Raw genomic sequence first — 16658 nt, forward strand, 5'->3', positions numbered from 1 at the left:
ATTATATCCAAAGCACTTTGCAAAGTATCTAGTATGTAATTAAATATTACCAAAAAATGCGTGAGATCAAATTTTACTTGTTATCAGGCACTGTGATCATTATTGATGTACAAATAAGAGATAGGGCTTTTAGCATGAGGAAATAAAGGCAGAAAACTAAGATATTTTTCTTTTTGGCAAAAATCAAAAAAAGATGGTGTCTAATTTTAATTAAGGGGATTTTTTTTCAAGAAGTCGCCTCTTAAATTTCTCACCGGGCCGCAGAAGTTGATGCTACCAGGCGAGTAACAAAAAATCAACCTTGTGTCTCTTTGAAACCATGGAGGTAACACTGGATCCTAGTGTGAGGGAGGGCAGGCTTTTACAGACATGAACCATGTCAGTCTATAGTTTCTTCAATGCTACTTCATGTAGGCTTTCCTTTGAAGGTCTAAAAACTTCTACAAAATCACTGACCATGAGCACTGTGTAGAGAATATGACCTGGATTTTCTGCACTAATATTTATACTGCCCCACGTAACCCAACACAGTAGAACCAGCGACAATGGAGTTGTTAGTATGATTTTTAAATCTTCCCAAATTGTGCTATAAAAATACACAAAGAGCTGAGATAGCAAAACCAAAACTTACTGTTAACATCTGCAAACAAACAGGTGACAATTTTATTTTATAAGTTCAAAAATATAAGCAGATGAAGGAAAATTAAACCTTGAGACCTAATTACTATCATAATATGTTTACGAGAAAGTAATAACAAAAAAAAGCCAAGGATCTCCTTATATTTTTTCTTACTATTATAAATTGAGTGGGATGGCATCTTGATTCTACGCAAAACATGTATAAGATCTTTACTGTGACAATTACAGGTATTTTTAAATTACTTTAAAAAGACCTGGATGAATGGAAATATGGATGGGAATGCTGAACATTGAAATGCTACTGTCCTCAAATTAATCCCTAAGTAAACAGAATTTCAAGTGATTGAGTCCCACAGATTTGGGGTTTTTTTGTTTGTTTTCTTCAAAAAGCATATCCTAGAATTCATATGAAAGAGCAAAGGATCAAGAAGACTTTTCTGAAATTTAGAATAATAGTATGTGGCAATTTTAATTGCTGTATACTTAATTTTTGCATAGATGTAATAATCACGATTGTGGATCAGTACATGAAAAATCAAGTAGATAAATGGACTCAAAAGCAAGCACAAAAATAGACCATCATCTATTTCTATATCTGTCTATATCTATATCTGCATGAGATCTGAGTATATAAAAAGAGGATCATTAGTAATAAATAGAGAAAGAATGAATTCATTCAACTGCATACATACGTGAAACGGTTATAGATACAGATTGGTATTCATACATATATTACTTAGCACTGACTGCAGAAAGGCCCTAGAGCAATGAGCATACCCAGAGTCCAGACCTTAGTTTCCAAATACTATTCTTAAATAGAAGGAATGGGAATCCTTATAGACTCTGCTGATTCTAGGGCTAGGGCATGCAAAACACAAGATGAGTCTTGAGCATCACATTTTATCAGAAAGTAAAGCAAGGCTGAATGAATGAATGAATGAATGAATGAATGAATGAATAAATAAATAAAGGTAATCCAAAGGGACACAGGAACTAACCTCAGAAAGGTCCTAATGTCCAAAGCTGGAACAAGTTTATCAACATAATAAAGTAGCAAAGGATTATCATCCAAATTCTAAAATAAATACCCCTAAATCATACTAATGTGAATAATGACTGAAAAAACAAACAAATAAGGGGAAAGAGTTTCTTTACAGAATAATTCCAAATAACCCATGTAAATATTCCAACAGTGAAGTTAAATCCCTGGCCCTTCCTTCCTTTTGTGGGTGAATTAGGCTTACTCATTTCTCAAGAACAGAGTAGGGAAAGGGAAAAAATGGTTATTTTACATTGAAGAAATTGGCTAAAGTTGCCTTACTCAAGTGAGGAAAATAATCACCAATAATGGCATATGCATAGGATGTGCTTTCTGATATGATGTAAAGAGAAGAACATTTAAACTCTGTGATATTATCTCCAAAACCCTGTAATCGCAGACTCATTCTGATAGAAATCACACAAAACCCAGATTGGGGGACATTCCACAGGATACCTGGCCGATACTCCTGAAGGTCATCAAAATTATTAAAAAAAAAAAAGAAGAAGGTAAAAACTACTGTCAACCAGAGCGCACTGAAGAAACATGGAAACTAAATGCAATGTAGTCCTCAGAGTCAGATCTTGAACCAGAATGAGGACATTAATAGATTAAATCCAAATGAAGTTTGAAGCTTAGTTTATAACGATATACCAGAGCTGATTTCTTAATTTTGACAGATGCCCCTGGGTAATAAGATATTAACAATGGGAGAAACTGGGTAGGTATTATACTGAAACTCTCTGAACTGTCTGTGCAAATCTCTGCGAATCTAAAATTATTCCAAAATAAAACATTCATTTAAAAAAAAACCAAAAGAATAATTTTATTCTACATTAAATTTCTAATGTCTGAGCCACATACATGAACAAAAATACAAGACAGACACAAGGATATTTGCAAACTTTATTACAGATGAAGAATTAGTATCCGTAATTTGAGAGAAGGAAATAAGTAAAAATACCTACCAACCATGAGGAAACGAGACACAGACTCGGAGAAAATACTCACAACTCATGTAACAGGTGAAGGACTAATATTCATGTTTTCAGAGAAATAAAAATTATTAAGAAAAAGAAAAGAACGGATAATGGGAAAAGCTAATAAAAAGAAGCAAGTTGAAAATCCAAGAAAAAAATCATGAAGGTGCTTTAAGTCATAATCCAGATGTGCCAGTTATTAAGTTATTGCTTTTCAGCTACACACCAACCCTCTTGACCCTTGAGTAGAGATACTGAAACATGAACCTGTAGGCTGTGTATCTCCTTTGCAAGCTGGCTGGTTTCACACCCCCCGTAGCAGGTGCCGGAGGGACTCTATGAAGATGGAAGCTGAAGAGGAACTCCTTTTTCTCGCACCTCATTCCTTCAGACCTGCGGTAATCCGACTGGGGGGGTGACACTGGCGCCATGTATTACAGCGTAATCACTGGCACCCTTCCAGCCAGTATGTTTGCCACACTGGTGGTGACCGGGCTCTCATGGCACAGGGTGGCCAACTTCTTCATCTCATCAATAGTCAACGCATGCGTGGTTACTCTCTTCTCGGAGATGTGACTGTCAGCATGGAGACACCCCTTCCTCTGCTTTTCTAAATTCTTGGTTCTGTAAGATATACGGGTGCCTCCTGAAAGTGGACAGTTTGGGTGTACTTCTCCACTCAAGGGGTAGCCCAGAAAGCCTAAACGGAAGGATAATACATGATGATAGATAGAGCATGCCATGAGTCCCTGGATGGTGGAAGTGACAGAACATTACAGACAGGAAAGGTAAATTCATATCCCAGAATATATGCAGAATATCCCAGAATTCATATCCCAGAATATATGCCACGGTATTGATACATTTATTCTGATCAGGGAATTCATTTCAATTTCAGGGAAGTGCAATTATGGGCTCTCGGCTATGTAACTAAATGGCCTTACCACATAACCCCTCACACAGAAATTCCAGTCCTAATTGCAAGACGAGATGACTTAATGAAGATAGAGTCACGATACCAGTTAAAGTACCTATGAAAGTGGGATAAGACAGACGTCCTATAGGATGAGGTATATGCTTCCCATCAGAGACAATGTTAAGACGCTATCTGCCCTCTAGCAGAAATACAAGAGTCTGAAAATCAAGGCATGGAAGTGGAAGTGATTTCTCACTATGTTACCTAGTAAGTCATTTGTAGAATTTTTACTTCAGGCCCTAGCAACTTTCAACTATGCCCAGTTACAGATCTTTATTACCAAGGGAAGAATGCTTTCACCAAAGGATACAACAATGGTTCCATTCAACACTGTTGGTTGAATATCCTGGGCTTCCTTTTTCCAGTGAACCAACTGGAAAAGAGAAGACACTGGGTTGCTACTAACACAGAGGAGAAGAAGGACTGTGTCTGGAGCCCAGAGGGCTCTCTGGGTGACTCCTAGCAGTTCCTTCTCATTAGTTAAGTATCACAGAAAACTTCAGCAGTCAAAATAGGAAGGAACCATTGAAGGTTTTGACTCTTCAAGAATGAATGTTTGGATTACCCACTATGTAGAAAACCCTGACCAGTTTAGGTTTCATTTTAAGGCAAAGTACACATTCATTATTTTATACAAATTTGTGGGTGGCTAACTTGACAATTTAGTCTGTAGGTAAGAAAATATTTGATGGGACTGTAACTACATTTGAGGCAGCCATCAACAAAAATTTTGAAACTATGTGTCTCCTCATCTTGGGGAAAGGCTGAGTCCATCACTCCTATAAAGAAGAGATATACCTTGTTAGGTGGAATCAGTTGTTTTGTTGTTGTAGAGAAGTCCATATTCATATATGATGCAATGTGGTGATGCTGAGTAGTCAAGGGGGTGGACTGTGCCCGTTATAGCTCATTTCCTTTCAGCCTCAAACCTACTCTTCTGTATCATGCTTTGTGATACTAGAATTGGGCTAGAAACGACATTACCCTTTTTCCAGCTGGATCAATATTGGCTCCACAAGAGAGAACTCTAGAAGGACACTGCCAAACTAGAAAATGAAGAACAGACTTTTAAGTATTCCATTTTCACATGTGACCTTGAGTGAATAGGCATGCCAAAGTCCCAACAAGATTACCATAGTGGCAGGCTGATTTTGCACTTTAGTGTGAAAGTCCACTCAACAAGTTAGTTCTTTGTTACCACACTGACAGGCACTCCTGGCTCTCACAGCTCAATAGTTGAAACTCTTCCAGTGGTTTTATCATCACAACATTTGCAGTGGGTCTTGCTCTTGTGACATAGCAGTGGCAAGAATGTTTCTGTGGCAACCATATTCCCCTATAGGGGTGTGAATCTCAGTTTTGTTGTTCTCTCTCCTTTGAGTTTCCAGGTTCCTTTCTTGTTAACTTTCCCCCACAATCCAAGGGTGAATAGTCACTCTGGAGCAAACTCCTTTCTACCTTTTTATTGTTTAAACACATTTTACCTAGATAAAGTGGTTTTTATACTATCCCCTAGTCAAATTATTGAACCCTGGTTAATAATCAGAAAAGTGCATGAAAAGTACAAGTTTAAGACCAATGATATAGTGTTTCATACCTGACTTAAAAAAATTTTTTAACTCCGAAAATAGAAGTTCTTGGCAAGAGTATGAAGAAAATGGCAACTGTAAGTAGGCATGGAAATTGTAACAACACATTTGAGAAACATATCATTTAGGTCTAGGGAATTAAGACATGTTCATATCGCGGGTATCGGTCATTCCATTATATTCCTAGTCATGTTTGCTAAAGAAATCCTGTTCATATGCACATTAAAACATATACAGAGAAGTACTGTTTTAAAAGAATAAAAATAGAAAAAAAGCCTAAAATTTCACTGATATTAGATTAAATTATACTATATTCATTTAATGGTATTATATAGAGCACTAAAAGAAAATATAAAAATACACCTATGAAAATACATAGATCTCATGAATTAGAAAATTAGGAAATTATAAGTATGATATAGGATGATATGCAATTTTTAAATGTGCAAAACTGTTTTAAATATATATGTATACATTTTATATATGCTGTATACACATATATAGTAAATATAAACACATTTATAACATAAAAACAGACATGGGAATGAAAATACCTGGGGAGAGAAGAAAAGAATGGCATTGGAGAAGGGAAAAGCAGGAAATTTGTATAGGAAAATTATGTTACATATATTAACTTAAAATAAAATCTAAAGCATCCTAAAATCTTGTCATTTATATATCTCCTGCCTAGAACCCAACAAGTCATATTTAAGTAGATGATTTTACAAGAATATGTCATACCTCCATATCTGCACACAGAAAACATTCCCATTTAAAACGTTTATTTCCCCACTTTACTTCTTTGAATTTAATTCAGATATTACTTCCTCCCAGAAGCCTTTCATGACTCCTTTAACTGATTCTTCTTCATGGGAGTACTTTTATTTAACACTTATTATTCACTATCTGTATTTGTTCATCCCCTTAGTATCTTGATATCTATATATGTTTATCCCTATTTTTAGTTAAGATAGAGTATGTGGCACAGAGAAATCACTAAGAGTCATGAATCCAAGTTATGATTATTTTGACGAATCTGAAACCTACCAACACCTAACTAGCACCAGGATCTGAGCATTATAAACCTCTTACATAAAAACAGGCCAAAGGAGAAATAGCAAAATAAATTATCTACATTGATTATAAGCATCTTAGTCTTTAAAATCAGAGGATAGAAACCTGTATTTACAGAATTCTCAGTTTCTATTTGTCAGAATTAAAGTGAAAGTAAGAGATTCAGTTATTCATTAATTCAACAAATCTAAAAAACAGATGTTAAAAATATATTTAATGACTACTGTAGGCCACTATTATACTAAGCACCATAGATTCAAGGATAAAAAAGACGGGCATAGTCTCTTTCCTCACAAAGTCTATTTTCTAATAAGAGTCAAATAACCCACCCACACAAAAATAAATAAAACAATTGTCATACATAATTATCATAGTGTGGTCATCAAAGGGAAGAAAGATACACTCCAGTGTGTGGTGTCTTAGTTAAATCACAGAATTATTTCACCGTAAAATAATCTACCTCCTGAACTATTGCCATGTGAAATATATGTTCATATTCCATACCGCATTTTTTACTGTTTTCTGCTACATCCTCCCCCCTCTACCCCCACACACAAAATCTGAATTAATAGCCTTTATATACTTTCATGACTAAAATTAAGTAATAAAGAGTCCTGATCAATACTAGGTGAATATCCTGAGAAACTTCAGCCGTTGGCAATTTCCAATGAGGAATAAATGAAAGGCAGTTGCTATAAAAGGAGGCACAAAACTTTGTGTATACTTGGTTTTCAACTCTTAAATATATTTTTAATAACTCAAAAGGTGAATAATCTATCCTATTTACCCAGTGTGGTAAGCAGGCTTTTAGCCTTCATAATTTTGGCTCTCAGGTGTCACTTGTATGTTTACGTTATGTTACATGGCAAAGGGACTTTTCAGATGTGATTAAGGTTAATTATAAATTCTTTTTTTTAATATTTTTACAGTTTATTTATTTTGAGAGAGAGAGAGAGAGAGAGTGTGAGCACAAGTGGGGTAGGAGCAGAGGGAGAGGGAGAGAAAGAGAATCCCAAGCAGGCTCTGTGCTGTCACTGCAGAGCCCAACACGGGACTCAAACTCACAAACCATGAGATCATGATATGAGCCAAAATCAAGAGTCAGACTCTCAACCGACTGAGCCACCCAGGCACCCCAAAGTTGGTAATAAATTCTTAATAAGGAGATTATCCAGGGGAGCCCAGTGTAATCATATGGGTCTTGAAAAGCAGAAGTCTTTCTCTGAAAGGGGAAGCAGAGGGATTTGAAGCACAAGAAGACCTTAACACACTGTTGACTTGAAGATGTAAGAGGCCACATGGAAAACAAGAGAAGGCAATGAGTTCAGTCCACAACCACTGAGCTTGGAGGAGAAGGATCCAACCTCCAGGTTAGAGTCACAACAAAAGGTGACAGCTTGATCACAGCCTGGTGAGACTCCGAACAGTCTTGACTATGCCACTTTGTGCCAGACTTCTGACCTATAGAAACTATGAGATAATAAACTTCCGTTGTTTAAATCACAAAGTTTGTAGTGATTTGATTTCAGCAGAAGTGGAAACATACCCAGATATTTACAATTGAGTTGCTTCTTCACTTTGACATCCAACGTTTTCATTGGTATCATTTCTCTTTGGCTGAAAGCTATAAAATATGGGAGAGTCTTCCCACCTTCTGTGGAACCCCCCACCCCCCTTTTTCCTGAGCCAGAACTAGATGGCTTCTCCTGGAACTCTTTCTGTCCTGCCAATTCCAAATTCCCGATTTGGGGTGAGCTTGAGTCCAGAACAAGGTATACTGGAAGGAAAAGCGATGCTAAACTCACAGCAAGCTTGGTGATGCTGTGTCTTCAAACAGCTGTTCGATGCATTATGTCAAGCTTCTTTCAGTGGGAGATATCTGGGAATGGAACTCCTGTGCCCATAACCTTAAAACTTAAAAAAATTTAATTTATGGTTTTCCAAAATTCCCTAGAAAATATATATTTAATAAGAGTCCTTTCCTTGTGATTTATTGCACTGTCTTGCAGGTAGAAGGAGTCATCAAGAACCGGCTGGTAGAATTCAGTTCACAGTAAATGTAGCATGATAAATGACAGGGAGTCTGATACTGAGTGAAAGTGAGTAAAAAGAAAAACACCTTAAGAGAAGAAGACAAAATGGAGAAGAATCCAAAATATCTTAATAATATTCAGTTTAACATCAATATTTTTGCAATAAGTATTTATAATCCCAAGTAAAGATTCAATACTATTAGAAATATTCAAAAGGAAATAATCATTGCAGAGAGAAATGAATTTTTAAAAATGGGTATAAAGAGAACTAATCCATTTTCCTTAAAGCCTGTTTATTGACTGTATCTTCAGAAATATTTCATTTCCTTATTCTAACCTAGGAGTACATCTTTTCATGTCCAACAGATAAAGATTACACATATGTCAATACTCTATAAGTAAAATGGCATATTTGGGTTCATTCACTAATAGTGGATATGAGACAGCGTGGAGGCTCTACCCTTCACCCATAATTACTACAAAGTAATTCAAATCCCTTAGTCATCCATTTTCCTCTCCTGGTTTTTTCTTTCTGTTCTGCTAAATATTGCAATTTATTCCTTTCTTCTGTTTGCTTTGTGGAAGAGCACTACAGTTTTGGGGAGAAGATTTCCATCTAACCTAAACAAATTTTCCTTTTATTCCCTTTTTTTTAAATCAAAGAGCCTTAAAGACATCTTAACTCCTCTCCAAATGACCTCTCTTGTGAAAAATTCAACATATGACCCTCACATTGGAGAGAGATAATTCTCCAATAATATTTGCTGCTCAGTACATATTTCCAAAATGACAAACACTTTATCCATATGTTTTTCTCCACTTACTATTAACTGGAGAAATTTTCAGGACCCTTCTTATCACTGCATTTCACAGTCCTGACTTATAATCTCTTAACTTCCATTACACTATAGTATTTATCTTCATTGTCAAAGAACCAGTCACCAGCCTGGCATATAGGGACAATATAGCTCCCAGAGTTTGTATACATTGTCTTAAATTAGCTACAACTCCCCCATTTTTTAAAGACATTTTTTCTTCTTGTGGAGGATATGATTCAACCCGTGATATCCTAGAACTCGTTCTCAGATATCTTGACTTCTTAGTTGTGATCAGGACTAAGAGAGAAAGTTTTTTTCTGAAGTTCTTCATTCAGTTATAGTTCCTTTTTAATGAATGAATGAATTTTAATGAATGAATGGATTGTTGATGATTCTATTTTATTTTTCTGTTTTATTTTATTTCCATTCCTTTGCTCTACTCACAGATTCTCATCTCATACATAAACTTTGCAATAGCTTTTCAATTGTTCAGTTTTCACTTAAGTCTAAACTTTTCACTCTCCTTGCATTCGTCCTTCCATAATAACAATCTTGCAGGTCACTGTATTTCTAAAGTATGCCTTTGTCTACTACCTACAACCCAACATAACTGGTGTGGAAACAAAGATCACACAAATGAGATCAGGCAAGAGCTATTTATTCAGAGCTTCCTACAGCAAGAGAATCAGCCACCATCACTTGTGTTTGAAAGAGACTCAAAATCATGCAGAGGGGGGAAACTTTGTAGTGGAAAAAAGGAAAGACTTCATTCAGGTTGTTGCTATAGCGAAGGTGGACATGGGTTAACTAGAACTAGAGACTCCTATGTGATTGGTTAGGGAAAGATATTTGGCCTTCTCTGGTTGACCCAGAGTTAGAACAGGGGCAACAATTAGGGAGATGTTATTGATCAAGTCCTGGCCATTTGGGGCTGATTGCTGCAGAGGTTGTGTTGTGGCTTCTAGAGGTGACTGCTGCAGACTGGGGTCAGAGTTCTACTGTAATAAATGGCTTGGCTATTGTCTATCTATAATTTTATTCCATCTGTAACTGGCCATGCCTGAGCCCATTTCTCCTTTCCAGAGTTAAATTCAATAAATATCCTCTGTGGTTAGATTGGTGCTTCCTCTAATTTCAAACATCCAGGTCTCAATTTTATTGTGTTTCAGCTATTCCCTTTTCCCATAATGCTTTCCACCATCCTCAATGACTATCCAACTCCTCTCTAACTCCTAGAGATCATCTCAAGAACCAATGATGTCAAAAGAATCTTCCTTCACACTTTCACCTATTCAATACCAAAGTAGTACTTCCCTAAACCCCTAATGTTCCAACAACTTACCCAACTATTATATGACATACAGCCTTGTTAGACACTTTGTTTTCTTTTTTGTCTATTTGTACAATGGAGGGCTGGAATCAAAACTGAAGCTTTTGTTTGTGTCACTACAGAGTGGTGAAAATAGTTTCAACTGAGTAGATAAGACTTTGAATACCAGCCCTATCACTTATTACTTCTGCAAACTTAAACACTGTACCTTCCTTTTCTAATGTATAAAATGGGAAATGCTAAATAATTCTGATTAGGTGGTGAAAATTTAAATAGAAAATACATTAATGTTTCCACCAACAAAGAACCATTTTTTACTTTCTTCTTAGATCCACCTGATTATATAATGTTAAAATAATCCTTGTATCAGGATTCTGGGAAGATGTCAGAGTAAGAGAACTCTGAGCTCACCTAGTCCCATGGATACAACTAAGTAACATCAGTGTAAATAACCCAGAAAATGATCCAAAGTCTGGCAGAACAAATTTCGCAACTAAAGCTAGAGAAGAGACCACAATGAAGAAGGTAGGAAGGGCAAAGACATGGTTTGTGAGTGAAACAGACAAACCCATCCGTGGTCAGGAGGAAAGCAGTGTTGCAGAGAAGGGCAAGAAACAGACTCACACTGGAGAGCCCACATGGGTAAAACGAATGCCATAACATTTGGCTTTGAAAGCAAGAGGGCCAAAATTCATGAGTTCTTACAGTCATCAGGATTTAAATGCTGGACTTTTAAATTTTTTTTTTCAACGTTTTTTATTTATTTTTGGACAGAGAGAGACAGAGCATGAACGGGGGAGGGGCAGAGAGAGAGGGAGACACAGAATCGGAAACAGGCTCCAGGCTCCGAGCCATCAGCCCAGAGCCTGACGTGGGGCTCGAACTCACGGACCGCGAGATCGTGACCTGGCTGAAGTCGGACGCTTAACCGACTGCGCCACCCAGGCGCCCCAAATTCTGGACTTTTAAAAGTCAGCAGGCTCAGCTCTCAGAGCGCCTGGAAGACTTAAGAAGCAAGATCATTATCCTTAAAAGACTAAATGACAAACATCTGATAGAGATGGATATCTGGATAGAGATACAGCCTGGAAACAGTAGTTTGTAAAACACTGGGGGCAAATGGGAGGGAGAGTTAATTACTCACCTCAGAGTGTGTTCCGGAGAGACAGGGATCACAGGGAGATCTTCTAGAAAAAAAGAAGCTGGCATACGCCATTTCCCTCCCTGCCTCCCAGCATAAACTCACAGCCACCTGCAGGAACCAGCAAAGCACCAACACTTGCTACCTAACTTGCTTATCCCAAGTTCTACCCCCTTACACTTCGGTAGATACAACCTTTCTAGTCACATCTACTTCAGTCCCAGTGCTGTGGGCCCCCTACCCCAGAAGACTGGTACAAATCCCACCAACACCACATCTCTGACCCATATGGTTTGCAGGGCCTCAATTCTGCCAGCAGTGGGTGGTCTCATACCATGTTAAAATGTGCCCCACCCAGCCAAGGATGAAATACTGCCCACAACAGGCAAAAAAAAAAAAAAAAAAAAACCCTCCGCAGACCATAGGACTGATGGAAAAAATGGCCAGGACTAAACAGTAGAGCAAACACAACACACCTAGGAAACACTTCCTGAAGTGCAAGATCCTATGCTGGAAACACAGAAACTTTTTCATAAGGTCATTACCTTCAAGAACAAGAGATAGAATTGACTTGCCTAACACATAGAAACAGACATGGAGAGTTAGATAAAGTAAGGAGATAGAAGAATATGTCCCAAATGAAAGAATAGAACAAAATCACAGCAAGAGACCTAGACAAAATTAATATAAATAACATGCCTGAAATAGAATTTAAAGTAATGAACATAAATATAGTCATTTGACTTGAGAAAGGACTGGAGGATATCAGTAATACCCTTAACAAAGAGATTAAAAAAAAAGAACAAATCAGAGATCAAGAACACAATAAATGAAATAAAAATATTCTTCATGGAATCAGTAGCAGGCTAGAGTAAGCAGAGGAATCAGTTAATGATCTGGAAGACAGAGTAATGTAAGGTAATCAAGGTGAGCAAATCAGAGAAAAAAAAAAAAGAATTATGCATAATGAGAATAGACTCAGGGAACTCAGTGACTCCATCAAGCATAAGAGTATTTGCAATATAGGGACCCCAGAAGAAGAAGAGAAAAGGGGGTAGAAAATGTATTTAAAGAAATAGCTGAAAACTTCCTGCATCTGGGGAAGGAAACAGATATTCAGATCAAGGAGACACAGAGATCTTCCAGCAAAATCAACCAAAACAAGTCCACACCAACACATAGTAATTAAAAGGCAAAGTACTGATAAACAAACAAATAAAACATTTAAAGTAACAATAGAAAAGAAGACAATTACATGCAAGGGAAACCCCATAGGGCCATGAGTGGATTTTTCAGCAGAAACTTGGCAAGCCAGAAGGGAGTGACATGACACAAAGTGCTAAATAAGAAAAATATGCAGCCAAAAACTATTTAGCGAGGCTATCATTCCCTAAAGAGAATGATAGGGATAAAGAGTTTCTCAGACAAACAAAAACTGAAGGGGTTTATGACCACTGAACAAGTCCTACAAGAAATATCAAAGGGGACTCAGAAAAGAAAGACCATGAGATAAATGAATTTGGTAACATTGCAGAATAAAAAATCTATGTAAAGAAATTGGTTGCATTTCAACGTTTTTTTTTGTTTTTGTTTTTGTTTTTTTTTTTTTTTTAATTTTTGGGACAGAGAGAGACAGAGCATGAACGGGGGAGGGGCAGAGAGAGAGGGAGACACAGAATCGGAAACAGGCTCCAGGCTCCGAGCCATCAGCCCAGAGCCTGACGCGGGGCTTGAACTCACGGACCGCGAGATCGTGACCTGGCTGAAGTCGGACGCTTAACCGACTGCACCACCCAGGCGCCCCGGTTGCATTTCTATATACAAATAATAAAGCAGCAGAAAGAAATTCAGAGAATGATCCCATTTATAATTTCACCAAAAAGAATAAAATACTTAGTAATAAACGTAACCAAGGAGGTGAAAGACCTTTACTCTGAAAACTATAAAATACTGATGAAAGAAACTGAAGACAACACAAACAAATGGAAAGCTATTCAGTGCTCAAGGATTGGAAAAACAAATATTGTTAAAATGTCCCTACTACCAAAACTAATGTACAGATCTAATGCAATCCCTAATAAATGTCAATAACATTTCTCACAGAACTAGAACAATCATAAAATTTGTATGGAACAGCAAAAAACCACAAAGAGCCAAAGCAATCTTGAAAAGAAAAACAAAACTGGAGGTATCACAACTCCAGATTTCAAGTTATATTACAAGGCCATAGTAATCAAAGCGGCATGGTACTGGCACAAAAATAGACATACAAATCAATGAAACAGAAAATCCACAAATAAATCCACAATTATAGGGCCAATTAATCTTCAACAAAGCAGGAAAGAATATACAATGGGAAAAAGACAATCTCTTCAACAAATGGTGTGGGAAAAGTGGACAGCTACGTGCAAAAAACAAAAACCAACAAAAAAAAGAAACTGTACTAGTTTCTTGTATCATACACAAAAATAAAGTCAAAATGGATTAAGGACCTAGGCGTGCCTGGCTGCCTGAGTCAGAAGAGCCTGAGACTCTTGATCTTGGGGTTGTGATTTCGAGTCCCATGTTGGGTTTAGAGATTACTAAAAAAGATAAATAAATAAATTCTAAAAAATGGATTAAACCCCAATGTTTATAGCAGCACTCTCAACAATAGCCAAACTATGGAAAGAGCCTAAATGTCCATCAACTGATGAATGGATAAAGAAATTGTGGTTTATATACACAATGGAATACTACGTGGCAATGAGAAAGAATGAAATCTGGCCTTTTGTAGCAACTTGGATGGAACTGGAGAGTGTGATGCTAAGTGAAATGAGCCATACAGAGAAAGACAGATACCATATAGTTTCACTCTTATGTGGATCCTGAGAAACTTAACAGAAACCCATGGGGGAGGGGAAGGAAAAAAAAAAAAAAGAAGAGGTTAGAGTGGGAGAGAGCCAAAGCATAGGAGACTGTTAAAAACTGAGAACAAACTGAGGGTTGATGGGGGGTGGGAGGGAGGGGAGGGTGGGTGATGGGTATTGAGGAGGGCACCTTTTGGGATGAGCACTGGGTGTTGTATGGAAACCAATTTGACAATAAATTTCATATATTGAAAAAAAAATGGATTAAGGACCTAATGTGAGAACTGAAACCATAAAAATCCTTGAAGAACAAACATGCAGCAATTTCTCTGACATCAGCCATAGCAACATTTTTCTAGATAGGCATCATGAGGCTATGGAAACAAAAGCAAAAATAAACTATTGGGACTACATCAAAATAAAAAGCTTCAGCACAGGAAAGGAAACTATCAAAGATTAGATATTATCTCATATCTATCAGAATGGCTAAAATAAAAACCACAAGAAACAACAAATGTTGGTGAGGATGTGAAGAAAAAGGAACCCTCTTGCACTGTTGGTGGGAATGCAAACTGGTACAGCCACTCTGGAAAACACTATGGAGGTTCCTCAAAAAGTTAAAAATAGAACTACCCTATGACCTAGGAATCATACTACAAGGTATTTACCCAAAAAATACCAAAACATTGATTCAAAGGAATACATGCACCCCTATATTTACTGCAGCATTATTTACAATAGCAAATTATGGAATCAGCATAAATGTCCATCTATACATGAATGTATGAAGAGTAAGTGGTATATATACAATGGAATATTATTCACCCATAAAAAAGAATGAAATCTTGCCAAAGCTACAACATGGATGGAGCTAGAGAATACAATGCTAAGCAAAATAAGTCATTCAGAGAAAGACAAATACCTTATGATTTTACTCATATGTAGAATTTAAGAAATTTTTTTTAAAAAAAAGGAAAAAAGAGACAGACAAACCAAGAAATGGGCTCTTTTTAAAACCATTTCAAGTTTATTTTGTATACCTAAAGAGTAGCAAATACACTGATTAGCATAGTATTGGAATTTTCATATTTACTGTATTTTTTATGTTCTAAGTTTTTATTTAAATTATAGTTAACATACAGTGTAATATTAGTTTCGGGAGAATTTAGTGATTCACCACTTACATAAAACACCCAGTGCTCATCACAAGTGCCCTCCTTAATGCCCACACCCATTTAGCCCATCCTCCCACCCATCTCCCATCCAGCAACCCTCTATATGTTCTCTATAGTTAAGAGCCTCTAATGGTTTGCCTCCATCTTTTTTTTCTTTCCCCTATGTTCATCTGCTTTGTTTCTTAAATTCCATGTATGAGTGAAATCATATGGTATTTTTCTTTTGCTGACTGGCTGATTTCCCTTAAAATAATACACTCTACCTCCACTCAATCATTGCAAATGGAAAGATTTCATTTTTTATGGCTAATATTCCATTATATATATGTGTATATATATGTATGTATATATGTATATATATATCCACCCATATGTATATGCATATATACACCCATATATATAATATACATATACATATCATATACATACACACTATATATCATACACATACACACACACACACACACACACATATATATATATATATATATATATATATATATATATATATATATATTTATATGTCATATCTTCTTTATTCATTCATTAGTTGATGGACATTTGGGCCCTTCCTTAATTTGGCTATTGCTAATAGTGTTGCTATAAACACTGGGGTGCATGTGGTCTCTTCAATTCAGTATTTTTGTATCCTTTGGGTGAACACCTAGTAGCCCAATTACTGGGTAATAGAGTTCTATTTTTAATTTTTTTTAATGTTTTTTTTTTTAACGTTTATTTATTTTTGAGACAGAGAGAGAGACAGAGCATGAACGGGGGAGGGGCAGAGAGAGAGGGAGACACAGAATCTGGAGCAGGCTCCAGGCTCTGAGCCATCAGCCCAGAGCCCGACACGGGGCTCGAACTCACGGACCGCGAGATCGCGACCTGAGCTGAAGTCGGACGCTCAACCGACTGAGCCACCCAGGAGCCCCTTTAATTTTTTTTTAATATTCATTTATTTTTGAGAGAGAGACAAACAGAGCATGAGTGGGCAAGAGACAGAGACAGAGGGAGA

Source organism: Neofelis nebulosa, chromosome 4, assembly GCF_028018385.1.
Source record: "Neofelis nebulosa isolate mNeoNeb1 chromosome 4, mNeoNeb1.pri, whole genome shotgun sequence".
NCBI lineage: Eukaryota > Metazoa > Chordata > Mammalia > Carnivora > Felidae > Neofelis > Neofelis nebulosa.